The 17,739-nt window shown below is 43.9% G+C and overlaps 1 protein-coding gene across 2 annotated transcripts in view; it reads right to left on the reverse strand.

Annotated features, from left to right (window-relative positions):
• Window positions 1-17,739, reverse strand: part of IP6K1 (inositol hexakisphosphate kinase 1) — a 37,107-nt gene that overhangs the window by 8,959 nt on the left and 10,409 nt on the right. The gene's annotated exons all lie outside the window — the stretch shown is intronic.

Consider the following 17,739-nt stretch of genomic DNA (forward strand, 5'->3'; position numbering starts at 1 on the left):
GCTGGAACTGAATGGATTCTGCTCAGATTCTCTCCTTTATCACACTCAGCCTTTCAGGACAATTTTCTAATGCTTTCACAGTGCATACATACACAACAAGACCCTGATCTCTAGAGGTAAGCAAAATATACCACTAAATCCAAATGAGATTACAAGTGCTTTAGCGAAGCAGATGGTCTTTTAGTGTTTGCAGAGTGCCCGGTACAGCCACAGGATGATGGAAAAGTAAAGCTGCCCAAATTCTCTCAGATGACTTGCCCTTTTTCCAGCTTAGATCACAGCTGCCCCTGAGGCTGCTGGGGAAAATGTCACAGGATTTCCTCACAACGATGAGTTATCCAAATGTTGGTACAAGAACCAAGTGGCGACTACAGTTTCCGACTGCACCGAATTTCCAGTTTCTTCACACAGTGACGGCCAAGGGCAGTAATTTAAGAACTGAGGGATCCTGGAGGCCTGAACAAGGGACACAGCTCAAGCTGTTCCTCATGTGGCCACTGGATGTCTCTGCAGTTACACAACACTGCCAGGCTGGGGGAATTCTGGATGAACACGAGCTCATCTCCCCCAGTCCAATTCAGCCATGTCAGAGACAAAGCTCGAGAGATTCAGAAGGAGAGGTGATACTTCCTAACATGTTTAACCCAATCTAACCCAAATTCCCCACAGCAGGACAATGCTTCTGTCTCCTTGTCTGCTCATTCCTGCTTGCTCCGTCGCACTGGGTTTTTGGGATAGTATGAGTGTACGTACATTTGAGTTGAATCATCTCACTGATCCCATGGAAAACATTTCCTTTTGTGGTTACGTGACCACACCACCCTGTTCAGTGCAAGGGGAATAATGTGAATATTTAGCTGGCTTTTAAGGCAGCCAGGAAATAGGAGGGGAAAACCCCCCCAACACAGATAGTCCCTCTCTGTAGTAACTCATGTCAAAGTCTGTTCAAGAATCCCTCAAACTCTGTCTCCCAAACTCACTCAGAGTCTAAGCTGAATCACAAACAAAAACATGGTGGGGATTTCTCTCTTCCCTCCTATTTGCTTTATCAACAAGAACAAATTTCAGCAGCAGACACCCACATGGCTTAGTTGGGTTTAACACAGTTAATATCCAAGAACAAGCGAGGTACCACCATTTGCAAGAGGTCAGAATTTCACAGATTCCAGACAAGTCTTTCACAGACTAAAGTCTCCCCTTCCTGATGCAGTTCTTCTTGGATTTCTTTTATTCTGCCAATGACTAAAGCAGAGCTTTCAGCTATTCCAAACAATACAGAAGACAAACTTGAAAACTTCACACCTTCCTGTAGTTTAAACTTCACAGGACAAGAGAAATGCAAGATTTATCTGTGTGACAGTTGTTGTACTCAGGAGACATGCACATGATGCTCAGGACTGCAGTCATCCAAGGGCTGCTGGGAAATGGCTGTGGCCACCAAGTGTCCTGGGCTCGCTCACAGCCAAGTACCCCAGCACCCCCAAGAAACCCCAACATGACAAATTGTGGGTGTACAGGCTGCCTGGGAGGAAGTGAAAGCCATAAAACCAAAACATTCTGAGGCTGTGACACAAGAGAAGGAGCTGGACATCAGGTGGGAAGAGAGCCCAAAGCCAGATAAAACTGCTCTACACATGCATCCACAAACTCTAGAGAAACAGTTCATACAGGCAGAATTTTCCCATGTTCAAATGAATGAGAAAAAGTATTTTGTGGTAAGCAGCATTTTGTAGGCATTTGTAAAGAGGACAATTTCCATAGGGCTTGAGAAAGACACTTTAGAGCTCAGATCCAGCTTAGTGTTTTTCATCAAACTAACTCAAAGTAAAGGGTTGCTACTAAACAAAGACACTATCCACAAACAAAGACAGAAGAATCCCAGCAGTTTCAAACGAATATAAAGCAGAAAACTATTTGAAGTCCTAAATATTACTCATCCTTTGTCTGTTAAACAAAGGCATGAGTTTCAACTATTTTAGCCGACTTATAAAAGTCAATGTCCTTCCAAATTAACTGCAAAACACAGTGCACAGTCTAAGAAACAGCTTGAGGGAGACCAGTTCATTTAGGCAGATCCTTTGGTATCTTCCACCACCACCACCACCACTGCAGCTCAAGCAGCAGTGAAACACCCAGGCCAGCTGAGCACCCCCTTCCAACAGAATGATCTCTCCTTAAAAAGACAAAAGTCTCCACTGAGCTGGACTCAGGAAAGGTGGGGGTGGCATCTAGGAGCAGAGTTATCTGTCACTACACAGACATACCACCCCCCATATTTCATTATCCTCCCCAGTAACAGACTCATGCACTGGAACAAAATTTTCTCTACAATATTTACGTCTAGACATCTCTTCGTCAGTGTATCTGCTCCAAGTCTGATCTGCATACCTCACTGTTTAAACACTTCCTGGCAATAAGATGTGTTTTCTTGTAGTAACACATTTCCAAACAAAATTCACTAAGACATCCAAGATAACTCTGCTCTTCCTAACCCACTAAGTGGGGTAAACCCTATCCTCAAGACCAAACAACACTCTCCAGCAGGGAACATATCCCTTCATAGAAACAGTGCTGTGTTCTTGAAGACCCAGCCAGAGCCCTCTTAAACATTACTGAACCCTGGCTGAATACCACAGGTATCTTACCAGACCAGCATCAGACCCAAGGAGATGCTCCTGCCAGTTCACAGCACCAGAGGACAAGAACAGCAATGTCTCCTCTGAGGGTGTAACTTAAAGGAGACAAAAAAAATGAGCCTTGGAGGTCACCACAGGACGAGAGGTGAGGGCAGGGAGCTGCAGTGCCATGGGTGTGAGAATTACTGCTGAGCACCCCACAATGCTGATGTCCCTGCTCTCTGTAAGCCATCTTCTACGGGAACACTGGCAAAGCTTCACAACTCACTGGTGAAGCTACTTCCCTAAATAAAAAGGAGAACAAACGCTTTCAATTGTGATGAATCACACAGCAAGAACACTGACTGCCCTCAGCAGCTTGCACATCCGCGTTCCCAGCACCGCCGCTCCTCCGACTCCAGCCCCAGGCCCTGCCGTAACAGGGCTAAGGCAGATGGCCACTGATGACTCTGGAAAGAGGCCACAGGCAAGTGATAAATACAGACCTCAACGTCACCATGACACAAGCTGGACTTTCCCTGAACAGCCCCAGAGCGCTCAGGAGCAAAGCACAAGAATAGAAAATACCAGTATAGCAAACAAGAGAACTACAGCATTTGGTCAATTGGTTCCTGGTGTGCTAGACTCATTAACAAAGAAAAGCAGAAGCATCTGTGCTGAAAAGCAGAGTTGTTTCTACTCATGCTGGATTGGATGAGGTATGAGAAGAAAACCCAGTCTAAGAAAGTTAAAAAAAAAGTGTTTCTCACTGTACTATGAGATCAACTTCCCAGCACAAAAGCTGACTCCCCCACAGGTTTGAAACCTGTCTGTCTAGTCAGCAGTAAATGGAGATGAGCCCTGGGACCTGGGCAGAAACACAACTCTCCATGAACCTGCAGCAACACTTAGGAGGTAACCAGAAACATTTGGCCTTGGTGACATCCAGGAAGCTACAAATTTTCCTAGCTTACTTAAGCACATAGTTTTGAATCCTGAGCCTTCTCATGCATCTTGTCCAACACTTGAACTACTACCAAATACTCCTTTTGGACAGGCTGCTCTCACCATGACAAGTGTGGCTCGTCAGATTGAGGCCAGGAAGTGGAACACAATCTATGTACATGCATCCAAAGTGGAACAGAAGTCTTAGGAAAAGCTGCTCAAGAATGCCAGCTGAGGAGGAGAATGGCAACAGGGAGGAACTGCAGTGAACAAGGGCTTGGAGAGGACAAAAGCCACTACCACGCATGCTCCACTCTATGCCATGAGCTGAGCTTCCTTCACCAATCCTCCTTCTTCCTCATCAACAGGGCACATATGCACCAACTGCTAAGTGTTCACAAGGAAAGAGCCTGATCTACTTAAGATAGAGCTTGTCTGAACCTAGGGAAAGGGAAATAAAATTAAGCTTATAGTACAAGTCCTGAGACATAGCCTGTGTTTCTGGCTCCTAAAGATCTGAAGGAAGACTCTGCAGGTTTTAACTGGGAGAGTTAATTTTCTTCCTTATAACTTGTATGGGGCTGTGGTTTGGATTCGTGCTGAAAACAATGTTGATAATAGAGATGTTTTTGTTATTGGTGAGCAGGGCTAACTGAATCAAGGCCTTTTCTGCTTCTGACACTGCTCCACCAGTGAAGAAGCTGGGGGTGCACAAGAAGCTGGGAGGCAACACCCAAGTGGCCCCAGGGATATATATCCCAGACCGTATGGTGTCAAGTGTAGCATACACAGCTGGGGAATGACAAAGGAAGCAGGGATGTCTGGAGGGATGGTCTTCTTTTCCAAGTCATCGCTACTGTGATGGATCCCTGCTTTCCTGGGGACAGCTGAACACTTGCCTGCCCATGGGAGGTGGGGTTGTTTTACCTCCCTTGTGCCTGCAGTTTTTGCTTTATCTGTTAAACTGCCTTTATCCCAACCCACGAGTTTTGTCACTTTTACCCTTCCAATTATCTCCCTCGTCCCACCAGGAGGGAAGTGAGTGAGTGGCTGTGTGGGGCTGAGCTGCTAGCTGAGGTTAAACCACGACAGACTACTTGTGCCATACTTCTATCACACTGATCACAAAGCTTCAGCACTTCTGCCAGCAGCCTGCGAGACCAAGAATTTTCTCCTCTTCTTTTCTTAAGAAAGGAGCGGAAGCCAAGCCTTTTCAGCTCTTTCTGAAGAAAGAGAGGCTGAGCCATGTACTTTTAACTCTGGCTGGACTGCTGAAACCACTCACTAAAACCAGTGCTTAGATCTGGGCTTAAACAAGGCTTTTTCTTCTTGGACGGCAGATTAGTAAGAATTGCAAAGGCCCTTCTGCTGTCACCTACAAATAAAGCATGGCAAGCTTTCCGGGAGGGATGAGGTACTGGGAGTCCTTGTTAGGGATTCAGACCCAGGACACAAACAATACCCCTTTTCTCACACTGGCACGCTACAGTGGTAGCCTCTGTCTCTGTTTTTATCTCTTTTTTTTTAGCCAACTCTTAGCACACAGCCATTAACAGGGAAGGTCTGTCACATTCAGCAACATATGGAGCAGGTATTCTGCAACATTTTGTGAACACCTGTCATGCAGCTGTCTGTAGACAGGGGTAACCCAAGCTGGGGCTCAAATGGCCTCTTCCAGCTTGTATTCCTGTCTGACCTGATGCTGGACAAGCTGGCACTACTGCAATAAGATGCTGGGGTGCGGCAGAGGACTGCACCTAACAGGGATGATATGATTTAATTCCCTTGCTGCTCTTTTCTCCAGGCTTCCCCTTCCTCACTGGAGAAATGCACCACGCTGGCAGGAGGGCACAGGCTGTCTAGGGACCTGCCAGTCATTGTCACTGCTATCAGTGTCACTGCAAAGGCTGCAAGAAGGGCCAGCCCTGGTCTGGTCATCACCACTCTTTCCTCTCCAGTAGGAAGGGGGGGATGAACAAGAGGGACCTGAGCTCCTGAATCCTCCTGCTGCACCTTGCCACAAATACACCCTGCCTTGGTAGAAAAGGGCACCTTCCTGCTCTGTTCCAAAGCACTGGCTGCAGTCCAAGCCTGAGAGTTTCCACAGCAGCAAGACCTGACAGAATATGTACAACAAAAGGTTGCTTTATCAGTACCAGCCCAGAAGGTTTTTTTCCAATCCTGTGCCTAAGAGAGCAGGGTGATCCAATATCGGCTTTGCATTTTATAGGAGAAATGAGATTATGACACATGCTTTCTAGAGAAGGGCTTAGGGAAGATCAATGATTGTGAGGCCTCATTGCTCAGCTTTCTGTGAGCTAATTTCTGGCTTCACATAATTTACAAAGAGGAAGAAGTCTCCACAGGTTACTTTTAAATTATTCCAATGCAAAAGCTGGCTGTTCAGCACAGCTTTCCAATCCAATGGGCAGAGACAGAAAGGAGCATACTTTCAACAGTCAAAAGCCACAATGAATCAACCTAACCCACCAAGAAAAGATATTTTTAAAAATTTACATTAGTGCAGGGGCTCAGAAACTCATCAACATGCAGAAAATTGTCCCTGCACTGTCAGCATGACAGGGAGAAAAGAAAAAGATTCATGCCATTCCCACTGAAGAAGCCTGGCTCAAAGACTAACTCAGAATTTGTAACTCAACTTACAGAATGAATAAGCAGAGGGAACAATTTTACCTCTGGACTTAAAAAATCTTATTTTTAAAATTTTCATCTAAAATAAAGTATACCTACTCTTTAGCCACAGACCTTGGCCTCTTCCCTGACAGTGAGGCTTAATAAGGCAGCCACAACCCAAAGAAACCCTGCACAGTCATCCAAGTAACCACCCACATGCCTCCCCAGCAGGAAGATGATGGAATGACTATGCTGAGTTCAGCATGAGGAGGAGTCATTCAGAAACTGCACTTTCATGTCAGCTGTGGGTACCAAATTCTACAATCTCAACAGCATCAGAAGGCAGGATGGAGGAGCAGGTGAATGCACCACAGCTGCTGACAGCAAGAGAATGAGTCAGAGCTGGGGATGGCTGGGCTGAGCCAGAGGACAAATGCATTGCACAGCGAGCGCTGCTGGCAGGAAAAGGGAGGTGTGAGATTTTGTGGGAGCAGGGACACAGCTCAGCCAGATGGATGGCACAGGGAAGGGCTGCTCAGCACTGGGGAGCTGCCCCACCAAACCAAGGAGAATCCACTGCAGTCAAGCAAGCAGGTTCAGGTTTGTGTTACAACAGGGGTGAAGAGAACAACTGGCACCTCCTAAGATTTCACCTCATCTTCTCCTGTTTTAAAATGCCCCAGAAAACCTTGAAGGCATCACGCCAGAACCAAGGAAAACAATTTTGCCTAATCTCCTACAGAGTAACTGCTGGCCTCTGAGCTGAAAGGTGCTGTCATCACTCACATGTGCAAACACCTCTGGACCCTGAGCTCCCACTCTCACCTCCACATGGACTGGACAAGGAGAAATGGTTGTGCACCTCAGCCTTGTGTCCCTCAGACTCCTAGCTAGTACAGAGACCTGGAAAGCAGGTGAAAAGATGGGACAAGATCCTTCCAGCTTCTGTAGAGAGGAAACAAGAGAAAACTTCCAACAAAAGCACCAAAATCCCAGAAAAAGGAAGTACTTGTGCAGCAATAAGAGCAGTTTTTTCAGGCTTCAGAGGGTGATTGATGGGAACTGAAAGGAACAATCAATGTGCTGCACCTTACACTTGTCACCCAGAGCAAGCAAAGCACAGGTGCCAAAGTGAGGATTCTGCAACAGCAAAAACAGTCAACTCCCCCACATCAACAGCAAGGGCACACAGTTCCAGACCTTACATGAGGTCTGGAAAAAAGAGAAAGAAGTTGTGTTTTCTGGCTCTATGCCCTCCACAATCTTATAAAAAATAAGGGAAGATAAGGGAAAATACAGAAGAGATTTTATAGTTTGGTTTTTTTGCTATTTGAAGATAAAAGTCAAGAAAAAAAAATCTTTTTTTGCCTGCTTTTAGAATGTGTAAAACCAGTGAATTGAGGAAGAAAACCCAGGTGAACACTTAGGCCTCCAGTTCTGTTAGGGAAATGACAGCAAAAACACATACATCAAAAGTTTGGTCTTCACAGGAAAAAAAATGCACATTGATACTTCATTCATCCACCATGTTCTCTTTAGGCTGGTAAAACTGGGAAGTTTTTGGGTTGAAAAAAGCTTGCTTGTGTTGGTTGCTCTATAAAGTGACCCTCCACAATGGAACCAACGCCACCCAAATGCCTGGCTTTAAAAAACCATCCAATATTATGTTGAGATTCCTTCTGGCACTGATTGAGCCAAGTCAGTTTCTAACTCCTCCTTCAGTTATTTCTTCAGATCACGGTTGCACAGGCAATCCTTTGACATCTGGAACAGCATTAACAGCACGCTCCCACTCAACTCTGCTGCACGGGTCCAATTGTTTGCAGCCTCACCATGAATCAAACTAGGGAAGCGATCACAGTTAAAAATAAACCAGCACTTTGTTTTGTTTTTTTTAAGGATTACTTTTCAACCGGGTCAGATCCCTAATCTATTGCGCAGCTGTACAAACAGTTGTATCAGCACAAGGTGCCTGAATTGCTGATGGTTATCCTCGTGCCTAAAGCCAACGTTTGCACTCCCAGCTCACCTCATCGTATGGCTGCTGTAGCACAGGATCACTGGCCAAGCAACACACAGGGGACTTGACTGCCACTGCTTGCAACCTTGGAGGGTCCCTCCAGTGAGACAAAACGAGGTCACACTGATGTCTATCCTACAGCTAAGGCATGGCTACTCAGCTCCCTCAAGCTGTTGCTTGTCCAAAATTATATGTCATTTTTGCAGCCTGCACGCTGAAATAAACATAAAAACATGACTAACCAAGTAACTAATGAGAATGAACAGCTTTGGGCCAAGTTCTGAAGCAAAACTCTCCCAGAAATTGCATAATCACTAACTATCTTGGTGATCTTCCATTCAAGAAACACAAGCCTACGTGATGTGCAGATTCCCACTAATTTGAAGACTGTGACATTCAAAGAGTGAACAGGGGAGCCTATCTTCAGTTTTGGCAACACTTCAAATTGCAGCTGAATTTTTATTTGAACATGGAAATACAAACAGAAATACTGACAATCAGAATAAGCACTAAGCACTGACGCCATGCTAGCGCACTTTAGAAACAACTAGGAGAGAAACAGACTGAAGGTTTTCCCAAATTACCAGCTCAAATATGGTCTGGAACAAAAGCAACTGAAAATACCTCCTTTTTTTGATGGCTGCCTGGGAACCTACTGGGAAATACCTGGATCTCTGCTTTCAGCTGGTGACAGGTACCTGCATCAGACACATACCATTGTGAGAGGCCTTCTCATCGAAAACCAGGCACAAAGGAGTGAACAACCATAAAGATCTGACTTCTAGCATAGGGCAGGAGGCACATTAATGAAATAGCTTCAGAAAACCATCTTTCTACAGTTTCTGTTGTGTCTGCTCTAGAAGACAAAAAAAATGAGCCTCTAAGCTGTTCAGCAGCCTTTTTTGTAGATGTCACTACATCAATCCATGAAGAGACAAAACTGAAAAAATTGCCAATTGGCAAACCTTACCCTTTGTTCCTTAGCATACATCCCAGGTTATAGTTTCATGACATCTTAAGTAAATCTAAGTCAGCATTCTTCAAACCCATCCTCTCTCCTGAGTCAGCACTGGCACTCACTGATCCTGCTCAGAAACCAGCCTGGCAAACAAGTTAACCCGGAAAAAAAGAAAAGTTGTTTTCGCCAATGTGGCTTCCTGAACTGGTTTACTGCCAGTGCCCAACGAAAGTAAAAGGGGACAATCACTGAGCAGGGTAAGGGCAGGCACAAGAGGAGCAGAGCCAATTCCATTCAGCTCCAGCTGCCCTGCAAACACATGCTCAGAGAACAGTCTCACCCCCTGACTTTAAAGAGACGTGAGTTGTCACTTGCAGCAGAAACATCATTTGACTTTTTCACCTCTCCTGAAATCTTCTTTACACCAGCGTCAGCACCCCTGCAGACAGCCACATGAAGTACCCAATCTGGTAGAAAAACAAAGCAGCAATATATAAAACAAAACAAAAAGCCTTCAGTTTTCAGTTGGATCAGGTCCCTAATACATCTGGCCAACAATCCCCCAGCATCAAAACATGGGAGAAAGTGGGAACCAAGGCACAGCAAAACTCCATCTCCAAGCAACTGTGAAGCTGCTCTCTTACTCAACATAGATAAAATATCACAAGAGAACTACCTAATAGTTATACAAAACCACTTTGGTTCAAAAGATTTAAACAGTACATTAAAAAATCTGCAATCTAATTCATGTTTTTTTCTTCCACAACACACCATTAATATTTAAAAGGCCCTATTTCCTCAAAAATAAATCTTTAATTTATTTGATACCAGCATTTTTTTCAAAGCAAAAGAGCTGCTAAAATATATAGAGGAGAGTGAGGAAAGCCTGTTGTGATTAAATAGGGCATGACAAACAGCAGCAGCATGCACAAGCAGTACTGGGGAGCAAAGCCAGGGGGAACAGTGACAACAACATTATACAAACAACACCGATTCATGAACAACAAAGAATTCTTAGAAACTGCTGCCTGGGTTACATCCAAGGTTCTCTTTACCTTGGTTAAACTATTAAGAAAGTCACTTCAGAAAGCTGAACACTTCTGCACAACGAAGCTTTTTAGGAAGGAAGAGTTGATCCATCTGAAGGGCTCTGTGTAAGAAACCACTGCAGCAGCTCCTGTGAAGCAATGGAGTTGCAACAACACTGAAGGTGACATGAAGCTGGAACAAGTAATTTGTCTCCTGCCCCACCATGAAAGGGCTCTTGTGCCAACACAGGTCCAAAAGCTGTGTCTGTGTACGTACCCTCAACTGCTGGGGAGCAGACACGTCACCCTTGGCTGTGCAGAACAATTCCTCAGTGACAGGGACATTCTAGGGTCTCTCAGGAGAATTTCACTAAGGTATGTTTCATGGCTTTAGCCTCACACCCATTTCCTCATGATCAACATCTGCCATGGCAAGCTCTCACCACTGCCTGTAACACCTAACTCTGGACACTGCATTCACCAAATTAGTGATTCCTGGAAGGTCCAGCTTTGCTTCAGAGCTGCAGAAAATTCAGTTTTTACTTGCCATCTTGCTGCCATGTGGAGGAAAGCACACTTACAAAACAGTCTGGGCCACTGCCATGCAGAATTCGCTCCTCCAAAGTTCAGAGATGAAGTTGTGGCTACTGCTTGAAAAAGCAGCAAGTTTCCATTGTATTTGGACAATCTTGCAAAAAAAACCTAGGTCTTTAAAAGAAAATACTAAGTTCATGAGCAAATGCTGTACCTCTGTCCCAACACATCACTAAAATATCATAAATCACAAGCAAGAAGTTAATGAATTTCTGGTTTCTGACAGGCACTGAAATTGAAAGTACTGCACTTTAAACATCAAATACACATATTACAGGGTTTTTTAACATTAAGGAAATTTAGTAAAGCTGTCATTTACGATTGTCATTTAGGATTTAGGATTGCATTTAGACATCTGAATTTCTCACAACTCTCCAACGCAAGCAAAATACAGGTGCAACAAAATAAGGCAAAGGTAAAACTGTGGTGAAGTTGCAAAGCACTAAGCAGAAGTACATGGCTGTCCCCCCTTTAGATCAAAGTGTCTCATGGGGAACAGACCACTATCTCTATACAGTGAGACTTCATAACCCTGTCACACAAGATTATCAGCCCATATACACACAGCTGTCTTTTGGCAGGTAGTCAAACCTGAGGCAGTGGGAGTTTTACAGGGGTCAAGACTCTTACAGGATTCATCTAGATCTATTTTCTGCTGCTGTGAGATGAAATATGAAAATGGGAGAGGAATTGATCATAGAGGCAACAGAGCTTTGCACAGAGACTATTTCTCACCCTGCAAAAGGTGACCTTCCAAAGCCTCTGATTCTCCTCTCCTTTAAGAGGATTATGAATCCTACCCTTGGGAGACTTCTGCTCAGCTACCAGCCCACTGCTATTACACATTAACACTATATCTTGTGTCCTCATTTCTACCATCAGAGAGATATTAGAAAAATTTATAAGATGACTGCTCAAAGACCAGACTTCTAATGGAATCTCCAATGCAAGCAAGGAAAGCCACAGCCAGTGATGTTTGGAGGGGACTCTTTGTGCTGTCATATACCCAGCTGCAGATCTGCTTAGTGCTTCCCTGCTCAAATCCCAATTCAGCTTATCTGCACACGCAGGCTGCTGACTACCCTGGAAGCAGACATTTCATCAAGGGAAGACTGAAAAGCAGAGATCACCATATGCTAAAAAATTAGGGCAAGTCTAGTGAATGCAGTTCACAGCTCCTCCGCTCCTGTACCGAAGCAGAGCCTCGGCAGGCACCAGGCCCAGGTGGGCTGTCAGGAAGTGAGACAGCAATGCCCTGCAAGAACATGCTGGCACCTCAGAGGGAAAGCCAAGGAGCAGAATGCAGCACATTCAGTTACATAAATCCTTCTTTTCCACAGACATCAGACACCAAGAATTTGAGGACAACTTTCCCCATGTTTTTTTGGGGTTTTTTTCACCTTCCAGCAAGACACCATTTGGACACTTCTGAATGGAGTCTACAAAGCAAATCCTGAGTCTCCCCTAGACAAATAACCAGGAATTATTCCTCTTGCCACTTAACAGTGCACAGATGCAAAGCAATCCATGCTGCCATAGAGGTGACCATATAAATTTTTTATTCATAAGGTAATTAAAGTTACAATGCATTATAAATTCCACAATGAGAAAAAAATGTGGGGCTAGACATGAAGGGAAACCTCAACAGGAAGGAACACACTTCCAGCATCTCTGTGAAAATGGAGATTTAGGATGAGATTAGACACACATACAAGCCAAATGTAATGGACACAGTTCCCATTTGGGACAAATGGCAAAGTGTTCCCAGAAGAAAAAAAAAGTACAGCCTAACACAGCAGATCTCAGATGCATCTGTAAGAACACTCCATGGTTTTGGCTGTTTCAGACTACACAATGCAACAGCAAAGTGCAGCCAAGAGTTAAAGAGTTTTAACCAGTAACTGTACAGAGAAGCTACAGGGTTAACCACAGACACACAAAAGCCACAAGGAGGTGAACCCATGAATAACTACAAAAGCCATAAATGCAGAGGAGATAAAATTACATTCCTTAGGCAGTTCTGATAAAATAAGGATGATCTATAGCTTTCCAAGAGACCACTAACTGAAAGACAAACGAAAGCAGCTTGTGGTGAACTCAGATTTTTAATACTGTTCTCAAGTTTTAAATTATGATGCTTTTAAAACAGAAAAAGCAGCCTTGATTAGAAAGTCAGTTGCTGCAGATAATTGATCCCCACAGAAAAATACACAACTAGGACAAAAAAATGAACTCCTAATTGCTATTTTTGATTCTGCAGTGGCAAAAAACCTCAAGACCAGTGTTATGTAAGACCATTAACCTCTTTGCTCATAACTGGCACCTTAATTTAGCACACTACCACACTAGAAAGCTTAAACTGAATTCTTAATTCCAATGCATACCACTGGCTGCAGCAAGGCAATAATAGCAGTATTGGAAAGGAGAAAAAAAACCAAAGCAAACACCACACACTGAATTTTGCAACTACAGTTCCTTGGGCATAAATATATATACACCTTAGCCTGACCATATTTAATGACAGTATTCTTTTCAGACCGGCAATTCTGAAAAGATTATCAGATGCTCCACAGTATCTTAGGAACTCTGAAGAGAATTTACAATACACATTAAGTAAAAAAAACCTCCAGATCACCTTTTATAACAGCAAGTTTGTCAAACCCAAAGAAGCTGTAACCCTTTGAAAACAAAATTACTTTGTTTTGACTGATTTTCTTCTTCTCAAAATAACCCCAAATCGTTCCAAACACATCCTCCCTAGGTATGACTGAAATCTCCAAAACTACCATGTATTGTATTTAACTGCAGTTAACGGCAATCACAAATACACATGACTGAATGAAAAACAAAACAAGGTATCATGAAGAACATTCATGTGAACCTCCCCACTTCTTCCCAAGAAAAGACAGATTAATCTTCTACACTGATAATGAGGCAGACTGATGAATTTCAACCAGACAGCCTCTTAAATACTGTCTTCCATCCACTCTTATCACATTGTGGCAAAGGATGACATTCAGGAGGAAAAAAAAAAAGACTGATTAAGAGCCTCCTTTCAGAAGCTAATGTCCTGTGTGGAAAGAGCTCTATGAATCACTCCTTCATCTGCCTCTGACTCCATTTACTCTTCAGAATTCCCTGATGTGCTTGAATTCATACTCCACCCATCCAGTCTGTAATGTCCCAACTTGCACACAAGAATACTGTAAAACACCCAGTAAACTTAAGCTAAATGGCCCCTAGTGCTCTTCCTCATCCACAAATCCAATTATTTCATCACAAAAGACAATGAGATGTGTCAGACACAACTTAAATCCATACTAACTCTTCCCAGTCACATTCCTGCACAGGTTTCACACAGGAAAGGTGTGCCAAAAGGACCTGACCCATGACTGTCCCCCAGGACTCAAGTGACTGGCCACCCTGGATTATCCTTTGGGCCTAGTTTGAAAATAAGTGATCAGAGACATGCCAGCAGCTCTATGACTTTTCCAAGATGACCAGGGCTGGCACTACAGCACCATCGGGTCCCATGGGCTCCCATGGCTCCAGTTCTCTCAAGTAAACCCCCACTCTGTCTCCATTTGCTTCTGACTGCTGGTTCCTCTTTCAACCTTGTCTCTAGACTCAAGAGCCAGGAGACCTTGCAACTGAAGACCCACTCAGGCATAAAAACCACCAAATACCTCAAGGAAGTCTGTGCATCACTCATCCAGCCCCCTAATTCAGCAGAGTCTTTGTTTACCCTTTCACTGCCAGCGTAGAGGTAGAAGTTATGTCAAAATTATCAGGAATGTTGCAAGAAGCACTTCCTGTGAGAAAGTAGCTGCTTCCCCCATTCAAAGACAGAAATGAGACTAACATGGCCAAGTTTGTTCTGTCTGTATTCCAGGCTGTCAAAGAAATCCCAGGTCACTTTGCAGACATAAAACAAACTTGCTGGAGTTGCATTACCCCATTTCTAAAGCATTTGGCAAAACAGCCTCCTTCTCACTCTTGGCCAGGCTGTATTTAGCAAATGGAAGTTACGTCTGTAAAGAGCAAACCTAGACTCCCCTGAAAATCCCAAAGAAAGCTGCATAGAGAAGCTTCTTTCCAGCTTTAATTAAGAATAAAAATCTAGATGACAGAATAAGGGAATAAGGAGCTAAGATTTTCACACACTTAGATGCCAACTGTCCAGATTGCTCTTGGTATAGAAATGGGGATGTTTTATGACGACTCCATCCTCTCATGGCTTTAACACACACATCATTTCAGTGTATCAGATGAGAGGGAAGTGCAGGAGAAAACTCTCAGCTGTTGCAATGCTCCTCAGGAGAAAGGAGAGCCAAGGCAGGGAAGGTTTGCAGCCCAGGTCCCTGCTGCAGGCTCCTGGCACTGAGCAGGCGTCTCATGGTGCCACGCTCCTGCTGCCAGGGCGGCGGGAGTGCCTGCTGGGCCTGAAAGCCAGCACGGAAGTGTCACAAAACCAGACAAAAGTACTTTTTATCAAACTCCACAACTCACAAGTCTCCCCTGCCCCCTTCTGGGAACAACATGGATTTGAAAACTTCAGTATCTTCTCCCAGTGATAAAATTGTTTACATGGGCAAAAACAAACAAAAAAAGAAAAAAAACCCAAACAAACCCAAAAACAGAAAGAGCTTTTGCCTCAAGCGTGAGTCCCTTCAGCAAAGACATGGATGTTATTAAATGCATCTCCTGCAGCAGCAGAGGCAGACTCAAACTGCATTTTCCTCACCCATACACTGAAGCCGCTGTCAGGAACTCTTGCCTGTCAGAAAATGGCCGGACAACTCACTACAGCTCAGCTCTTATGACTGAGCTGATTCACTCCCCAGGTCACGATGCAGATGCGCAATGCAGGCTCCCTGTCCTCTACCCCAATAACTCAGCACCTTACTTCCCCAAAATAAAAGAATAATAAAAGAAGAAAGCATAGAAAAAATAGCAACTGCAGCAAAACTTGCATGATACACATTACTGCTCAAAAACCTTCTCCACAAGTTATAGAAACCACATTCAATTAAGCTGCTGACTGTGACCTGACTTAAGCAAAAATCCCTTTGCAGTGACTTATTTATGTTGAGACTTTAAATGCTAAAGACAAACAAGCTTCATTAGGGCCAGAGGCTAAAAGTTCTCCCACTTGCCTCTTCCTACCACTGCTAACAAGAAAAAATCACTCTGCTGCTTACATATGCAGTTTTCCATTTCACAATGCTTAAGAGAAAAGTTGCTCTTTCCTCTTTACCTTCAGAGTACAGTCATGCAATACTCTGCTACTCAGAAAAATTGCACAGATATTCAAACACTTCTCCTTTGTCTTTGCTTTGCATGTAGACTACAGGGGAAAGCCAAGACCCCACATCCCATTCCCACCTAGGACAAGGAGAAGGGGATTTTCAAAGCATGGCTACTGGTAAGCAGTCATTTAGGATCTGTGAAGGGAAATGTTTCTCATCTTGAAGAGACTGACCCCACAGTCAAGATCCAGACACTCCATCCAAAGAGCACATTGTGAGCAACAACACGTCCTGTGCAAAAGGAGGGGAGAGCAAAGTCAGCTGCTAAGGAGCAGAAGCTGGCTCCAGTACTCAGGAAGCAGCACAAATGTTTTGTTTCCTTAGGAATTAGGACAACATATAGATTTAAACCCATGAAGTCTAAGAGTTATGCATCAAAACCCAACACAGACTTGCCACAAAAAACCATCACAAGCCAGCTAATCTCACCCTTAGGGCCTCTGTAAACCAGTGTTTGATTTGGTTCACTTCAAGCTCACTGTAAAGCAGCTTTACAATTCCTATCATACACTGTGGGTTGTGACACCACTCTGATCCATCTCCTCCTCAGATCTATACATTGCCCTTTTTCTGAGATGCCTGAGAATTAATTATATGGAAATGAACAGTGTTAGATAAGGGCATTCCAAGCAACTGGCTCTCTTAAAGGAGCTGGGGACTGCAGGATCTCTGCCTTCAGAAAATCTGGCCAATGCCCATTCAGTACAATTCCTGTTGTTAGAGAATGAGTTTAAGACCCAAACAAGCAAACACTCATCTTCTCACTTCTGTGGCCAGAAACAAACATCTACTCAGCCATGGCTTGGGCTCTACCTCTGCCTCTTGCTACCGCCAGATCACATCAGAGCAGCATCCTGACTGAGGATGTTCTGCCAAAATTGTAGGTGATGCACAAACAGCAGCTCTGAACAAAAAGATTAACAGTCTGACTTTTAATGTGTTGTCTGCATAAACTCCACCTATCCCTCCATGGAATGCAAGGCACTAACAGCTTCACAGCCTCATGTGAGCTGGAATTTCAGTACCCAAGAGGACTTTAATCTCACATATGCAGACAGAGATACACCAGGGCATTTTGGCAGTTACAACAGCATTTGAGATGACTGGAGAGGCACACACATCAGAATTTTCTCTTTCTCTAACTGTGAAGATAAAGGTAAACAAACATTTTGCCTCAGCTACACTTGTCTTTTTCTACACAGGGAAGCAGAAAACACTTACATTTGGCAAGTTCATAATGGCATCCTGCAGTTTTATCAGACAGCACAACTTCTGTCTGAACACTGGTAAAATACTCGAAGTCAGGAGAAATGCAGCAATTCTTGCATCTCTCTGCTGAAGCTTGACAGGTCAGCAAAGCACTCAGTTGATTTGGTTAACAGATTCTTTAGGTATCTTTTAGATAACCATAATCTACCTGAGATTACCCAAATGGAAAGGAAAGAACCAGGAACAGGCTACTGGTTTTGATACTTCCACTGAATGTTTCCATGATCTTGGTAAAACCGTTCACTTGTGGTGTACTTCAGCCAGCAGAAAAACAGCTTCTCAGAAAGGAACAATTTACTTGACTATCTTGCTACTTTTCAACCATTCTTTAAAGCCAGAACTCTGGCAGTCATTTCACTTTTCATGA

Source organism: Fringilla coelebs (genome assembly GCF_963513975.1).
Source record: "Fringilla coelebs genome assembly, chromosome: 13".
NCBI lineage: Eukaryota > Metazoa > Chordata > Aves > Passeriformes > Fringillidae > Fringilla > Fringilla coelebs.